Source organism: Lissotriton helveticus, chromosome 5_1, assembly GCF_964261635.1.
Source record: "Lissotriton helveticus chromosome 5_1, aLisHel1.1, whole genome shotgun sequence".
Taxonomy (NCBI): Eukaryota; Metazoa; Chordata; class Amphibia; order Caudata; family Salamandridae; genus Lissotriton; species Lissotriton helveticus.
This window is the reverse complement of record NC_136065.1, coordinates 145,757,823-145,773,008: the sequence shown is the minus strand read 5'-3', so window position 1 is coordinate 145,773,008 and position 15,186 is coordinate 145,757,823. Positions and strand designations below refer to the sequence as shown.

Below are 15,186 nucleotides of genomic sequence, written 5' to 3'. Positions count from 1 at the left end.
GAAGCAAATGTATTTTGAGCAATAACTAGCCATGCGTAGAAGGCATAGCAGCATGGTAACATCCTGGGGGTGCAAGTGGATGACAGTACTTGCACCTTGTCTGGAGTCATTCCCACCATCAGAATATATGTATCCAAACAACTTGAGTTTGGTTTTGTGAAACCCACACTTTATGGAGTTTAAAATGAGACCTGCATCAGCAAGTAACTGTTACACTTGGCTAAGGGCTTTGTCGTGTTCTTTCTGTGTTCTCCCGAAAATCAGTCTGTCATCGCTGTAATTGAAAGCATGTGTAACAAGTTGGATTACTTGACCAATAACTTTCTGTAATATCTCAGCAGCTGTAGATACTCCAGTATGCAGTCTCTTTTATCTGAACAAACCACCATGAGTCGAAAAGGTAGTAATGTACCTGCAGTACTCCTCCAACTCGAGTTGATGGTATCCTTTATTCCAGTCAAGACAGGAACACACTTTGGCTCTGTTCAATTGCATGATCATATCTGCTATGTGCGAACCAGTGGCTCAGTGGCTTTGTTTGCCTGGCGCATAGCAATGCAACGCAAATGTGCACCGTTGTGCTACCGTCCTTTGTTGTTACTGCTACTATGGGCAAAACCCATGCCGTGGGGCCTGTGGAGTTTTCAACTGTCATGTTTTAAAAGTGCTTCCAACTTTTTCTCTACAGCTTCTTGTAGATGAAAAGCAACTCTACGGTGCTCCTGAGCAACCGGGCGAATGTCCTCATTGATATGAAACTGCACTTTCATTTTCTTGAGTTTTCCCAGGCCATGGAACACATTTGTGCTCAGTCTGATATCACAAGCCGATTCCTGGGCTTGTGATCTCAGACTGAGCACAGATGTTGTAGTTGAGGGATATCAACTCCATGTCAGCAGGAGTGGCAAAACTGAACAAACAGGGACTTTGCGAAGTTGCTTGTAGAACACAAATGGTGGCTTGCACCAATGTCTTTTTGTGTCACATTGTCACTTGTGAACAACCCTTGGCTTTTCAGTGGTTTAGAAGCAGCCTGTTCATGCCTGACAGAGTGAGGCGAGGCACAGGGGTCGGGCTATTCCGCTTTTCTACCGACGTGATATTAATTGACGCACCACTGTCTATAATAAAAGTGATTGGGTGATTGTTCAATGTAATTTTGTGACAGAATCCAAATGAAGTGTGTCCCTTTGTTTGGTGAGCTTTCTATGAACTGAGATATTTACAGACAGCTAACCACACATGTGCATGGCGTTCTTTGGTAGTTGTTGACAGCGCACACCCATCTTCTTTGCCGGTACTCTATAGTGACGTTGAAGAACATTTGTACGATGAGCTTGACAATGATTGATTTTACCTGGTTTCTACTTGTCGATGCTGCTTTTTTTTATTTTTAGGGGAGTAGTGAGAATGCTTCTGGAACATTTTCACATCTATCTTTTCTTGCTCTCGTGACGCACTTGATTTTTCTTGAGTTCGGCACACAGTTATGAAATTATTCTCTTTCCCACAACCTTTGCAGACTTATCCTATGGCTAAACATTTACCTTCATGGAAAAACGAAAATCCACATTGGAAGCATAGCTTTACTTTATTTGATGACGTCGACCTATGTGTTTCTTGTTTGTGCTTGTTTATCACCGTCAACAGTGATTCATTGTATGCTGTTCCTGCTTTCATGTCAGCAGCTTGTTGATCTGCTTGTTCTTCTACTCTCGTAGCCACCAGCATTTCTCTAGGCTGTATGTTTCTCTCAGCATGCGCATTCTAAACGAATCTGAAAGGCCGCCATCAATGAATCAATGTTTCTGAGGCACGTGGCTTCTTAGTCGGTGAAGTCACAGAACTTGCAATGTTTAATGAGTGCATCAAGTCTTTCAACAAATGTGTCCATTGTTTCACCAACCTGTTGCCATGCTTGGTTGAAGATAGACCCTTCATAGTTGGCATACAGCATCAGATTGAATTTAGCTTCCAGGGTTTCTTTTACCTTTTGGTACGATTTTACATCAGCCTGTGAATTTTTCTTCAGCGCTTCTTTAACTTCATCACTTACAAGGTTTTCAAGTATTTATGACCTTCTTGTCATCTTCTTTTAGTGCATCTATGAAATCATCAAATGTTTTGATCCTTGCAGCCCACCTGGCATCAATGTTCTGCTTCTTAGAAGTATTGAAAGGCGGTGGCGGCCTTAGGAACATGGCTGCATTTTATTTGCGTTCCCTTCTAACTGCCATTGTGTTGGCACACGCCTTTCAGTCGATCGTGACAAACGCTTGTTCCAACAACTGCTGGAAGCAGACATTGCCTCAATGCATGAATCGCAGTGATGCTTCAATTGCCTGTGACGGTGAGTGCATTCTCTATTTCTTGTACCTCGATGACGTGAACGTGTTTTCTTGCTTTGTCTGATTATTTGCTCTGTATTTGTGGCAAGGCACAGTCTCTCTGTCAACCACCTCGTCTGCGTGTTTTTTGGCAGGAGTTTTTAACATGATTCTCTGCAGGACCTTCGATCTCTTCTGTGGCCATGTACGGCTGAAGCAGGGTTTTAACTCCACTTGCAGACTTCTCTGCACTGATTCTGGGCACACTTGGCATGCAAAACCAGTTTGCCGTATAGTGAAACTCTCAGGGAAGGGAGTCGTGTCTTCCTCAGGAACTTATGCTCTACTCCTCGCCAGTTGTGTCTTCTCCAGCCCAGGTGCATGCAGATGAATTGCGCCACACCGGAACTGCGGTCAAGCATTACTTTATTTTTCAGCATACACTCACACACTGCACATTACATTGTACTTTCTGTTAACCACACTGCTTATCACGTACTTGTTCTGAGTCCACCCAGAATGACAAGGGTCCAAGTGTTCATAATGTCAGTATGCTACACCTGCCATCTAGGAACATTCAGAGTTGCTAATTCTGTATACTGTTCTTAGAAAATCATAGTCAATTACAGCTGTTGTTTATATGGAGAACAAAAATAAATCATATATTACAGGGTGTGGCAGAAGATAATGTGTTGAAAATAAAATGTTATCAAAAGTGTCTGCCTTTCTTGCCCAACAAATGAGCGTTAGTAGAAATGGGGAGGCAAATTGGTTTCCTTCACAATATCTGTATATGTGGGGTTCAGTTAACACAGTGTGCCAATAGGTGGCAGTAGCCGCACAGAGATAGCCAAATCCAAAATTGCCTCTAGATTGTAGAGGTCTGTAGTATCTCACTGTGGCCTCCCCAATCCAAATGGCAGATCCTTGCATCGGCCTAGTCAGTCTTTAATCACTTTGGGCCAGTCTCAGCAAAAACCTCTCCAGCCTTCCTGTAATTGCAGCCTTCCTGGAGGGCACTCCAGCCACAGAAGGATATTAGGTGGTGGGTCTGTATTCAAAAGTTGGCTTACAGGGAGATTCTCTGCCTCTCTAGTACTCCAAAAGCACAGCATCCCAGTTTTCCTCTCGGGCCGGAGCACCAACGTAGCTTCACAGGTGGGCTGCGACAAAGAAGCCTGCTTGCCTCTTCCAGGGCCTTGGTCATAGTGATCTTAAGGACCCTGGCCAGTAAAGTGATATATCTCAGGGTCAGACTGACCTGCCTCCACAACGGTCTTCACAGTTGTGCCCTCCTAATAGGTTCCTATCCGCAATTATTGAGAACTGCCCACAAAAACAAATGGAGCTCTACTAAAGATTGGCCATTGCAAACACAGCCTAGCTCCGCCATCTGTGTAATATATTTTTTAAGAGGATAACAAAAGTTAACATTAGAGACGTCTGCATAAGTATAGCATTCCCTTTCCACATCTGTTTACCAAGTCTACCACTGAAAAGATGGCATTAATTAAAGTGATGTTACAGTTAGGTTGGGTGGTAAGACCTTAACTTATGTTAAGAAACAAAAAAACTGAAATTCTCTGAAAACACCAGCGATTAGAGTGATATTATAGTTAGGTGCTGGAATGAGACATGAGCTCACATTTAAAAACCAATGAAATACATCAGTAATAGTTAGTGAACCTACTATAACATGTGCCTCCATCCTGCACTGCTATGGCCTCATATTAGCATTGATGTTATTTGAGAGTTAAATTACATCACTCATGACCTCACTCATAACATCTCAGTCACAGCCTCCAGCCAGGCCCTGCATCAAACCTGCTTCATCATTTGGACTACGTGCCTAGGGTCCAGGAAGGCCTTACAGCCAGCACTCTGCAAGCATCAAACCTCCACTGCACACTAACTTCAGGCAAACATAGGGCAATTTAGCCTATGGCCAGGGTCTGTGCCCACAATTGGCCAAGCATTATCATGCACAGACATTGGACGTACAGAGTGGAGGGTGTCTGCACGGCCTGTTGTCACTCCAAACCTTCTATCCAACATACTATAGAGGTTGAGCGGTGAACTTGCTCTAAGTCCAGACCCTGCGCCCAACCCTCTGCATGTAGCCAACCCCCACTGTGCATGGTTTAGCCATATGCAACAGGAGGTTAGCCGCAGAGCTTTACCTATTGCCAGGCCCTGGGCCCTTTCCCTTCCTGTCCAACTAACATCCTACTTGCTCAACCTTCAGCGTTCTTCAAGTGATCAACCCATCTATTGGATGAATACAAGTAAAAAGAAAATAGCATCCAATAAAAGTGCTTCTCCACTGAAATATCCAATTACGTTTACATAATTTGGCAAGCTGATTTAAGTTATTGTATTACTCCTTGTTCGCAAAGCCTATATCAGAATCGTTGGTTGATCTCCGCAATTTAAAAAAATGTATTTAACTAATGGGTGAGGTCATTAGCGATGTCATTTAATGTGCCATGAGTGATGTAAGATTTGTGGTCATAAGCAATGCATGATGGGGGCACTAAACTTTAACTTGTGTTTTTCAGTAGCTTTTGGGTTATTGTGTCTCATTCCAAAACCAAACTGTAACGTCATTTTAACCTTTGGTCATATTCAGTGAATTTTTGAGTGTTTTAAACACAAGCTACGATCATATTTCCATACCCAACTACAACATCACTCTAGTCTTTATTTTTTCAGTGAATACACACATGTACATATATCGCAGTGAATACACACCTATACGTATACAGTACTTTCAGTGAATATACATATATATCTGCCTACGTAGAAAATAAAAGGTTAAAGTGGTGTTATGATTAATTGTTGAAATGGAATGAAAACTGATGTTTGAAAAATAAGCACTGATATTGACAAGTTATAGATCATTGGCCTAACTATAACTTGGTCCCCTAACATGCCATATATTACATGTTTTGAGTTCTTTTATGCACAACCTGCAGTAAAAGCCCATATCTCACAGTGAACTGCTTTTTCATGGCTCCCTGTGAAATACATTTTTTATATTTACAATGACCGCTCCCAAACCACTGTGGCTGACTTTACCATTGTTTAGGCAACTAAGAATATACAACCTGGAGGGCCAAATTATTTGCCATAGTTGTTTTCATTATGTGACGAAAAATGCAAATTATGGGCCACCATTTCTGGCTGAATTATTGTCATCCAGTTTAGTTAGAAACAATATTTTTTCTGAAATCTGCCAATTGTCATCAGGCACTTTTAGACTGTTTTCTTTGCCCTAATGGTTATTTGACCCTTTCATTTCTCATTGTTCATGCGCTAGTAGTCAATAGAGACTTTGCTGCGAACATTTTCCTTTAACAATAAACATATTTTTTTAAATAGCATCTCCACCACTTGCTTGTGGAATAGCTGTTAGACCTGTCAGCCTTAGGGTGGTCCCCCCCCAAATGTTTTGCCTTAGTTCTTCATTTTTCCTGATCTCATTTTTATTAGACTTAGGGTACTGTTCACTTTACCACCTTACCCACTGCTTTGCACTTGTGGGTTCAAATGCCACCCTCATTGCCAAATAGGAGTAAATACTGGAGCCTGAAAAATTTTGTATTTTGAAGTTTAATTTATCACCAATAGCGCCGCAGGAGTTTCCTCTCCTGCTGTCTGTCACCCGTCACTAAACCTCCTATAGATCCCTGGTTACCATTGTAGCATGACCACTCTGATGTTAGAAACTAGAACAAAAAGTACAAGGTAATGGATGGAATGCTTGACTTAATCTCAGCCACTGGTGATCTCTTGGGCTGCATCCCAAGCCATCGTTATCTGCCCACCATACCATCTCAGTTTGGAACAAGCCATATTCAAATCAGTTTTGACCACTTTCATGAGGAGAGTCCAGCACAAACTGCCAGGTCCTCCCTGACCTGGAACACCAACAACCTAGAACCTGTGTGTGCAGATTTAAACTGCCATTTCGACTTGGTAAGATAAACCTTTTGCCATGACAAAACCTCCTGTTTTAATACTTATAGGCCACCCCTATGATAGGCACTAAACAGCCCAGAGGGCAGGGTGCTGTGTACTAAAAAAGTTGGACATGTAAGTTTTACATGTCCTGGTAATAAAAAAAACCTCCTTAAATGTGTTTTTCTCTACTGTGAGGACTACCTCTCTCTTAGGGCAACATTGGGTTTCCTTATTACATGTAAATGTAAATGTATGTATGTATGTATGTAAATGTATTGCGACTTATATAGCGCACGTATCACCCGAAGGCATCAAGGCGCTTGCTTAGGGAACCCGTCCTGGTATTCCCCTGTGAGATACCCCGGCAGGGTATCCACAAGGTGAAAGCCAGGCATCCCGCCGCGAGGGGCCGTAGTGGAGATTAAGCAAGCTATTGCCCAGAGTCGCAGAGTGTGACCCCGTGAGTCGAGTAGGCACCAGAGCGAGAATTGTCGAGTCCGTGGAATTTTTGAGCCCGAGACCCGCCGAGGCGGGGAATCGAACCCTGGTCCACGGCCGATCTCAGCTTCCGGGTCTGCCGCCTCTAACCACTGAGCCACGCTTCTCCACACCCACTGAGCCACGCTTCTCCACATGTAATAAATGGTAACTTTGGATTGGGAGCAGATGGGAAAGACAAGTTGCTTTCTAATGAATTTTAATTTAAAACCATCTTTAGTGGTAATGTTGGATTTTAAAGTCACAATTCTGAAAATGGCACTTTTATAAAGTTGGCATTTTCTTGTCCTTACCCTTTGGTGCCTGTAGCTTGGAACCTGGGTCACAAGACTGTCTGTAGCTGACCGTTGGTCTTTGAGTATTGCTCCCAGGCAGTGGGCCCTCGCGAGAGGAACCAGTTGTACAGTGTTTTGCTGTGTCTGCTGTTTTCTGGGTTAGCTGATTGATGTGCTGGTTAGTGTAGTCTTCTGGTACCAGGTCATGGAGAACGTGCATGGTATTTAGTGAGATTAAGTTCTCTGCCAGAAAGATGGCGTCAAGTTTTTGAAGTTAAGAGACTAGTTCTGCCTGCTGTGTGCATGGTTGCAGAGTGAGCAGTGATCCGCAAAAAGTGAAAATGTGATCACAGTGATTGATGTTTGATGGGGGTGTGTGAGTAGGAGGGTGATGGCTTTTGGTGCATGTGGCTGGTGTGCAACATGACATCTTTGCGCAAACATAATGTGACAGAAATGTCACTTGGAAATATGTGGAGAATGCCCGTGAGGATATTGACGAGGACCTGTGTTGCTGGTGGTGTGGAGTGCAGAATGCAAGGGTACTTGCATAGGACCCTTATCATACACAATAGGCCCTACTTCGGACACCTTGGTGAGGACAACCCCAGGATTAAGCTTCCTTGTGCCAAGATTTAAAATTCCAGCTTCAGCTCTGGTGCTGCCATAAGGTGGCCATTATGATAGTAGCACAGAGCTTGATGGCAGGACTTGTTGAATAACCAACCTTCAGTTCCCTCTTCAGCTTGACTTGGGGGTTCCCATAGCAGGAGCATTTATTCTAATATTCATAGTGTACACATCCTGTGGGTGGAACAGGCATCTGTGGTTTAACAGTCTAATGCAATCAGAATTGAAGCTACCACTCCCCCCCCCCCCCCTCTAAACATGGCTGATTAAAAGCAACATCTCCTTTTCATTCCACGTTTTGATAAAGCCAAATACACTTGCAAATTAGCTGCAATTAAAAGGTCTCCACAGGCAGGTTTAATTAAGAAAAGGCTAGGAGCCTACGCAAGGAGTCCAATAGCCTATTTCCAATGCAGCTTGTGTCTCAAGACAATTCACCGCATAATGTGTTTCCAGGAATGCTTTGGAAGACCGAATCAGATCTTTTTATTGTCAAATAATCTCGCCTTGTGTTAGAGGCATGTATGTACTGAAAGCTGTTGTGTTAATCGCCCCTGATCTGTTTAAGCTCATGGTTGGTGCTACATTGAAACATATTCTTATCTGGTGCGGCGAGCCTCTTTTATTTAAAAATACCCCATTTATTTTACCCCCTCTGAGCTGGTAAGCTGCCTTCATGAAAAAATTGTGACTGCGTCCTTCTGTTTGAATTTTTTGACTGGTATAAGTGAATACAGCAGTAGCGGCTGCTTCAGGCAGCAGTTATGGGACGGGGAGGGGGGTGATTTTTTAACTTACCTTATTGTTGGCTGCCTCTCCTCTGTCCTTCTTGCCACGGCGCAGGAACAGGAAGCACCCAGGTTTTGAATCTCCTCAATGCAATCACGACGCTGCTGATAGCAGTGTTGTGATTGGTCTGAGCACCGATGTTCGGGTCTCAGATGGGAACAGGGGACCTGTGCATGTTCTCCACCCAGGCTCTGCATTACAGCCGATGGAAAATATTCAAAGTGTGCATGACTGATTGGCTGGCCAAAGACTGGCGGCCAACCCATCATGCTTACTTGGAGAGTACCTATCACTCCTCCTCTTCTCTGTGGGCAGCCCCTCTGCACCTACAGAGCCTCTACGGAAAAGTAAAATGATAATGCCAAGGCGTTATTGTCATTTTATGTTTCTTGTGGGGCTACCCTCTTCTGCCATAGCAAAGAAGCCGCCCCTCGAATACAGTCCACGCAGAGCAATAGTTTGACAGCGCGGCACGCTAATATCACTGACCCCTCATTGGCATAACGCAGGTCTATTTAGTCCTTGTGGCAGGTGGTGGGGGTGGGCATCACTTGATGGTGACCCAATTGAGCTGACGATCAATGAATATCTGTGAGGTATAGGAGACTCTGGCCCTCCATCACATCCTGCAGGGGCGCCATCATTTTATGTTATGGCCCTTCAACCCCTATATCCAGTTTATGCCCTCACTATCAACATGCCAGACGGTGAGCGAGCCAGGTAGCCCGGACAGCACTCGCACATCTTGGTAAAACCTCATGCCACACCCACCAAACTTTACAAGGCATCCAGTAATAATTGACAAAACACCAGCCGAGAACAGCAAGAGAACCATAACATAATGTGATGGTTATCAATTACTATTCATAAACAAAATAAGACTCGTTCTAAGATTGGAACCTTGACACCAGGGCGCGCTATACAAATCCCTATAACCCAACACAGCATAACCTAGCACCACCCGTAAAGCGCCCACACTCTGCAATGCAGATCAAAGGTGATTGAGGTTCTGGCAAAACAGGAGCCGTTTCCAGCAGGGCCATTGGAGGGCGCAGTGAGAGGTGGAGTGTCAGAGGGCCAGGAGCTTCCAAGTGGCTGCTTCCAGACAAAAAAAGAGGGCAGGGTTTTGGGGTTCGCAGGGATCTTCCACTGTAACCCTTGGGCCTCATGTTGCCGATAGAGCGTCCAGGCTTTGCGTTTCTAGGTGGTTTGTAGTGTATGAACGCTCTGGCGAATCTAGTCTTTGACCAGCCCCTTGTTGGGTCAGCAAGTGAGTTGTAATTATTTGGACTTGCAGCTCAGTGTTCAAATAGTGCACCACGTCGACAGTAATATTGATTCATTAATAAACAATATTTATAACTCTCAGACTACTATAAGATCTCTTGTCGAGGATCTAATGAAGTTACCTCACATAAGGGTGTGTTTGGACCTTTTTGTAGGCCCTCAGGGAGGGTGATTGTCGGGTGCAAATGTGTCTCAGGCGTGTCCTGGAGCGTGGGTAACAGACAACAAAATATAACACCCAAATGGAAATATGTGTAAAGCAATTCTATTCATGTGCTGAAGTAATACCATTTTTTGTGGAGATGGTCAGCCATATTTGTATGTCCCCAGTGGTTAGAGAAGGTGTCTCCCTTTATCGTAGCTTCTATGAGATGGACGATGCATCTAAAGCTGCAAGCACTGTTTGCTCAGGACTTGGCTTTTGTTCAGGAGCTCTTTGTGTGATGTCTGCTTGGCCAGGACGGAGCTCCTCACTCAGTGACTGGATGTTCCAAATGCATCTCCATCAGTCACCTCCAAGGTATGGAAGATAGCCCAGGTCTCTCCTTGACACCAGTTCTTCAGCACTAATTGCACAAATCTTTGGCAGTTAATAGACAGTCATGCAAACACCTTCTCACCTGGCTCACTCTTTCTAAGGAGGAGCTGTGCAGTTGCCATCCCATCCAAGGAGCTTAGTCTGCAGGCAAGACAAACCAAAGGCATGAATCTGATGCCAAAGAATCAAAAAAAGGAGTGGAGTCCTGAGGCCTCGAGGGATCTTGATAAGAAATATGTAGGACGCGCAACAGCCATTTTCTGCCTTTGGCCATTGGCGTAGTCATAGTTGATAGCATCATCATCCGGTTTTGTTGGCCTCCACAAGGATGTGATCCCGAGAAAATAGTTGGGATCTACTTTGTAAATAAGTGAATTAAAATTACCTCTTTATCACAGAATTTGATTTATTCAAAGCAATGATTAGGGTAAGGTTAAAAACAAAGGTGGATGTGAAAAATAGGACCTGTAATGTGTCCTTCACATCATTTACAAAAGGTAAAAAAAATGGTCTACATGTTTCAGCCGACATGCGCTCTTGCCGGGTCGATGGCTTTCTTCAGGACCAACTTTAGGGGAAAAGGATAATCCCCCCCCTTGTTTTTTATATATTACTCAAGTCAGATGGAAGAGTATCCCCTGGACCTTATTATTTGCGCGGTCGTATTCATTCGGTAAGCGAGATTGCATTTGCTCTCAGATGTAAATAAAAAGAAAAGTTAGTTCACACATATTACCAGACATTGTATAGTATGTCTGGTTTTCGTCCTATAGATGTGTGAAAACTCTTTTTTGTTTTGTGCCCTTAATGATGGTTGCATTATTTTAGTGTGCTTATTGCACTTAGTTAGATTCAATGTGCTTTCTACTAAGACTGAAAATCTATGTGTGACTGTCATTCCTCCATATCACTGTGCTGTTTAAAACATATAATCTCTTCATGTGATATTTGTAAAAGAATTCTCAGTGTACGTTTGTGTTGACAACCTTCTATATTTCAGATTTCATATCAATGGGCATTCATAACTCCCATGAAGGAAGTTCATTTGATTTAATCCATGTTAGGTGATGAATTACACCTCATTTATAACATCCCTATATAGTGCTTGAAATTATCTTATTTATTGAAAGCGATATCTCTCTTGTTCGTTTTGTGGTATAAACAGAAAAGAGTCTATGGGGTTCAAATGTTTTGTGTCTCTCTTAACTTTTCAGCCTTATCTTCATGTTTCTTTATTCCAAATGGGCTGTATGTACATATTTCGCAACAAGGGGCCCCCTGCTCTATTGTGATTCTTGCGTACATATGGGGGATTTGTATCTTGAGGTTGGTCGTAAAGCTATTCATTTTTAGAAAGCTGTTGCTGAGTAACAAGTCTTGATGCAACTCTTTTATCAAGCGCAATTTCTGTGTATCATTCTGTGGACATTTATGAAAGAATTTTATGTTGTTCCAATATGCCATTGATTAATGTAGTGGGTTCTTGCAGTTTTTGTTGATTAGTCCTCTGTGTGCAATTACTTAAATTGTATTTGTCCTCTGACACGTAAAGGTAAATTTCATCTCATTACCTGGCTCCATGGGATTTGGTCATTGAGCCCCTTGCGATGTGCACAGATTGTAGACCCACTGTTGTTCTTTCTGTAACAGGTTTCTCTCAGCATTTGTGTCAATGTATTCTAACGCTTCCAACACCACCCATCTCATGTCGTTTGGAGTGTGTCCTACTTCTATGAAGTAGTTGCTCATCTTTGTTGTTAACTTCTTGCATCTTACGTTACTTCTGTGCTCACATATGCAGATTTTAATTCTTCTGCAGGTCATTCCGATATACCGTAAATTGCAATGGCACGTGATCATATATTCCATGTGCGTTCTGTTGCAGTTGGTATGTCTCCTTAAGATCCATTTCAGATCAACATTGGGGAATTGCACGTATTAACAGAACGGTAATACAGGCAGCTAATCATGGTACATCAATATTTATAGAACGAATATGTGTACAAGCAGAATACTGCTAACACCCTGATTTACAAAAATAACGTTGAAGAGATTATTTATTTTAAACAGCAGGTGATGTGGAGGAATGACAGTCACGCATAGATTTTCAGTCTTAGTAGAAAGCACATTGAATCGGACTAAGTACAATTAGCAGACTAAAATAATGCAACCATCATTATGGCACTAAACAAACATGAGATTTCACACTTTTATAGGATGAAAAACAGACATACTACACAATGTCTGGTAAGCTGTGTGAACTAACTTTTCTTTTTATTCACAGCTGAGAGCAAATGCAATCTTGCTTGCCAGAATGAATACGACCGGCCGAATAATCAGGTCCAGGGGATAGTGTTCCACCTGACGTGAGTAATATATGAAAAACAAGGGGGGTATCCTTTTTCCCTAAAGTTGGTCCTGACCAAAGCCATCGACCCCGCAAGGGCACATATCTGCTGAAACATGTAGACCATTTGTTTGATCTTTTGTAAATGATGTTAAGGACACATTACAGGTCCTATTTTTCACATCCACCTTTGTTTTTAACCATACCCTTATCATTGTTTTGAATAAATCTAATTCTATGATAAAGAGGTAATATTAATTCACTTTTGTACAAAGTAGATCCCAACTATTTCCTCTGGATCACTTCCTGGTGGAGGCCAACAAGAGTCCGATGATGATGCTATCAACCATGACTACGCTGATGGCAAAAGACATACCAATGGCAAAAAAGGGCTGTTGAGGGTCCTACATATTTCTTATCAAGATCACTCAAGGCCTCGGGGCTCCACTCCATTTTGATTCTTTGTAATATATTCGGAAGCTGAGTGGGACTCCAGATTGCTCCTAATTCCCTCTCTTGATAGATTGTTGATGAATCTGATGCCACCAGTGCTTTTGTAATCGATATTTACATACTTGAAGAACAGAGCAGGCTGAAGCCTGGCCAGAGCCTCGCGGATTAGAAGGTCTCGGCTCAGAGAACTGAGAGGTATGTAGAAATCTTTGTACAGGAGGAGTCGGCTGTCTAAAGAAGATAAGTTTGCAAAGGACGTACAGGTTCAGACTATACTGCTGGAGTTTTGGGAAGAGAGGCATGATTGTTTAAGGATCAAGGCTCACTGGACCGAGGCGATTTACAAATCTGCACTGAGGGCCCTAGGTAGATCCTGGCCCACCGCTGCGTAATATGGACCAAGACCCTAGGATGATTCTTGTGCATCATTGAATAATCTGCACAAAGAACTCTAGGTAGACCCTTGTCCATCATATCACGTGTGCCATGAGCCCTAGGTGGATCTTGGTCTATCTCTCAATACTATCTTGGCGATCAGGACAGCACACCTTCCTCACAAGCACCCCTGAGAAGGACATCAGTTGGTAACATAAAGAAAAAGCATTGGCATAGCCAATAGGTCTCGCCTTTGGGACCTAATAAGTGTTTAACCATGCAACAGTTAATGTTGTTAAAAATGACGCACTGTTTTAAAACGAGGATGGTGATTTTCAGTTTTCATTTTGTTGATACGCAGGTGGCTCCACTTCGATGGCAGGTCGCAACTCGACTGATTCTGTAAGGACGTTTGATTTTAGCCGCCCAAAACAGGGCTCCCGGTTCATCCTGATTAGCAACTGCAATGCCGGGGAAAACGTTTAAAATATTAGATCAATGTGCATTTACTAGCTCCTTTGTGTATATATATATATTTTTACCTAAATGTGATGTGAGAAAGACAACCTTTCACCTGATTCTGGTTCCAGGCGGGTTGAGCCAGGACTCTCATACCAGTATGTAGGACTGCCCAGCCCTTCATAAACACAAAGTCGATTCAATAAGAAATACTATTTTTAGGTAGTTATGCAAGAGTTCAAAGACCACGAAAAAATTCGGCAAAGTCTTTATATAAACGGAATAACACGTTGCTCTTTCTTAGCGTTCGATTGCACAAATGCACTAGATCAATGTAAATACGCAGGAACGAAAATATCCCGTCTCGTGAAAAAAGCGGGCACCTCAGAGTGCACTTTCTTCTTGGCTGACTTGAAACGGGTGCCGAGTTTGAAATAGAATCGTTTTTGTATTTGTCACACATCGCAGGGGACAGAAACCGTTAAAATAAGCGCTTCGCTACAAGGGAGTAGTACAGGGGACCAAACAGGAAAGTCAGAAATAATTATTTAAAATATTGAAGTGCAAATATGCACACGGCGCACGTCTGTGCAAATCTACCGAGCAACTAATGCGAACAGGATTTGTGAAAGAGATCGCGCATGCTTGTGTGCGCATGAGAGTAAGCTGGTCGCCACTTTGGAAGCACTTCCAAAAGCCAGTTACTAAATGTCTCGCTGACAGCGCATGCGCGCTGGATCAGCGAGACCTAAAAAAGAAGCAATGCCTGCTAGCCTCTTCCATCACTTAATGTACTAATAAGCAGGTTGCAGATACAGTTTGAAGTAGATTGCACCTATTAATGCCTCACTTCGTCACTAGATGGAAGGCTGCTAGGAAGCGTGGAAGGGCCCACACACTCTGTCATGCTACGATCATTACCACACCAGTAAGTTACCCTTCTTCTCAAATTATGTCTTGATATTTTGTTACTATAAATCTGTGCACCCACCTAGGCAAGCAGTAAGGGTCTCCATTTATGCCCTTCTCATGGTAAGGTAGGGGTACCCCGAGGGTAAAGCAGGTTTATAGGTATATTGTAGACCCTAAACTGAAGACTCGTGTAGGAATGAACTGAACTGAACTCTTTTGTCAGATGAGAGTGTGGAATACACTACTATCAGTTCCTGCAGCTAATGTTGTTAAGTGAACCAAACGTTGCTTATATTCATCCTTGTGACCTGTCCGTGGTTGTTAAATGAGAGG

General features: G+C 43.0%; 1 protein-coding gene across 1 annotated transcript in view; it reads left to right on the top strand.

The window, feature by feature from the left end:
- The window catches only part of AGPAT2 (1-acylglycerol-3-phosphate O-acyltransferase 2), a 492,970-nt gene that overhangs the window by 422,307 nt on the left and 55,477 nt on the right, over positions 1 to 15,186 (top strand). The window lies entirely within an intron of this gene.